Here is a 2,870-nt window from a genome sequence, read left to right on the forward strand (position 1 = left end):
GTTTTTTTTTTTTTTTTTTTTAAATAACCTATAAAATTTAGCTAATCCATTATACATGAGAAGGGTCACTTGACCCTTCTCGGCCCCCTCTCCCTACGCCCCTGGTTGAATCACTCTACTCAAATCTTACTTCATTATATACCGGTTTCCCACTCTTGGTATTCATACCTCATTAGTTATTACAATTTTGTTTTCCCACAATGGTTTATGCAGCAGATGAGATTGAAATATCAAATGATATCATTGATACGGTTGCTCGTTTTAACCATAACATCGTGCGAGTTCAATTGGTCTCCTAGCCTAGCTACTATTTTCAGTATTTTGCATCATTTTAATTTTTGTTCCTTTGCATAATATTGTAGATGCAGCCACCCGTCAAGTATGCATATGTGACGGATAAGCACAATCCAATCCAGTAGCAGAATCTCATCACTCCAAGACTCCTCATCAGAGTGAATCACTTTTTGGTAAACCACTTAAGAGCCCACCTTAGGTGGCAGCTGATGTGGCATAACCACATCATCAAATAATTATTTTTTATTTTATATTTTTTTTATGAGATAAAATCATAATTTTTAGTTTTAATGTTTATATTCTCTTTAATTACCTAATTTTTTTTCTCTTTTAACTTTCTTGAATGTACTATTTTTTTTTGTTAAATCCTATTGAGAAATTTTGAAAAATAACCATAATTTGGTAATTAAATTAATTTTTAACTTTCTTTTGTTAAAGAGTTGAAAAATAACCATATGAAAGAACCAAATGTCTTTATTACCCTTAAAGAACCACTCGTTTTGCTATTTCCTTTCTATCGTTCCTTTACTTTGACTCCTTGTGCTGCTACTAATAAGTTGAAAAATTACATCTGAGATGTGCTCTAGCTTGGGACAAGAACACAACATCATCAATCCATCCAGTACAGAAAGTCACAATATTTTTATCGAATTACAAACTATAATTCAGAAATTCCATGTCTCTTAGAGATTTAGGACAAAGCCCGGATCTTTGACAAGATTAATCTCACAAATTCTGTCAGAACTTCATAAAAGCCTAACTTACACAAAAACAAAACTAAAAAAAGTCAGAAATTTAGGCTTACCCAGTTAGAGAATTATTGAGAATCTACAGTTTTGCAAACAAAACACTCAGTTGGATTAGAAACTCAGAAATATAATGGGGTTGGAATAAAAGATTGGATTTAGATTACCTATTAAAAAAAGTAAGAACACACGCTAAGCTAAAGCTTCTATATTGAACCTGGACAAAACATTTAGAAAGTGTAGAAGAAGTAAACACCAGATTGGTGATGGTTTCTGAAAACAAAATAACTTGGAAGGAAGTAGATCATTGTCACACCCTAACTCAAAAATTTAAAAAAAAAAATATATATGTTTCTTTTCCAAGTAAGGACGTGAATAACTTTAACTTGTCAAAGATAATAGAACCTTTAACAAGTAAAAGTTATATGAAAATATTTGAAGGGTGCTTCTAGATGTACCCAGCAGTGAAAATTTTACCACCAATCTTCCAATATTACCCTCTCATTTAGATAATAAGAAAACTCTTTGTTAAACAAACATAAAAACGAAAACCAAATTTTCTACGTGTAGAGTTCTTCCACTTCCATCTTCAATCCCCACTATTTATTCTTCCAATTCGATTTATTGATTCTATTCTCCTCCTTGTTCAATCCCCATTCTTTCATCATATATTGAGTAGTTAATTAACACTATAATTTATGAGGAGAAACCATCTTGTTGCAGACGTTTCTGGGTTTTGGTCTCTTTGAAGAAGTGTGTGGTTACAACCATCTGAGATCTTCTTTATGATCTCATGTCTCTTATAAATGATGAATTAAATATATACATGATTGATGAGTCATTTCTAAATTTCATAATAACAACATAGAGATGGAGGTCCTACATATTCAATATCTGATCTGGGTAAAACGAAAGAAGAGGACGAAGAAAGAGGAGAACTAGGTCACATCGCCATACTTTGTTTTTTTTTTTTACAAAGAGTCAGTTTTGTATTTTATTTTAATAAATTAAAATGAGAGGGTAATATTGGAAGATTAGTGGTAAATTTTTCACTGCTGGGTCTACATAGCAATTTGCTGGGTACATTTAGCAGCACCGTATTTGAATTAGAGATAACTTAATGAAAGAGTAATTATTTCATAATTATTGTTCTTACAACAAACAGGAAAAAAAGCTTATAAACCAAGGCTTATTACACAAGAGAAATTTTAAATACACACCCTTAATATCTTAATACACACTCCTTACTTAATACACTACCTATCAAGTTTTTCATTTCAGTATTATACTTAATACACATCCCAAACTGCCTAAAATGCCCTGAATTTATGAAATATTCCGTTATTTAATATAATTAATATATATTTACTATTTGGTACCTTTTTTTACATATTATTTCGTCTAATTTTTGCTAGAAATTTGTGGTTATCATCGTTCAATTTATAATCAAATGATTATTATTATATTCTAACTCCAAATCACCAATACAAGTTTTTAAAATTCACAAACTAGTACAAGTATAGAAGTACAGTAGCTATTAAACATAAATAGCTAGTTATTCGATAAAACATGTCATGATAAAAATGCAGTACTTGACAATATGATCTACAAGATCAAACTAAAGCTGATAAAGATATAGTACTTGACAATATGATCTGTAAAATCAAACTAAAGCTGATACGGATACAAAAAAAAGAAGAAAAAAAATAGAAAAAAAACAACCCAAATGAATTGTGGAGAAGAATTGGAGTTAGGGGAAAAGACGTGCTTTCGACTATTTTAGGGTAGAAGACGTTGAAAAGAATACTTCTAGCGTGATTTTTTTTTTAT

This window comes from Fragaria vesca, linkage group LG3 (genome assembly GCF_000184155.1).
Source record: "Fragaria vesca subsp. vesca linkage group LG3, FraVesHawaii_1.0, whole genome shotgun sequence".
NCBI lineage: Eukaryota > Viridiplantae > Streptophyta > Magnoliopsida > Rosales > Rosaceae > Fragaria > Fragaria vesca.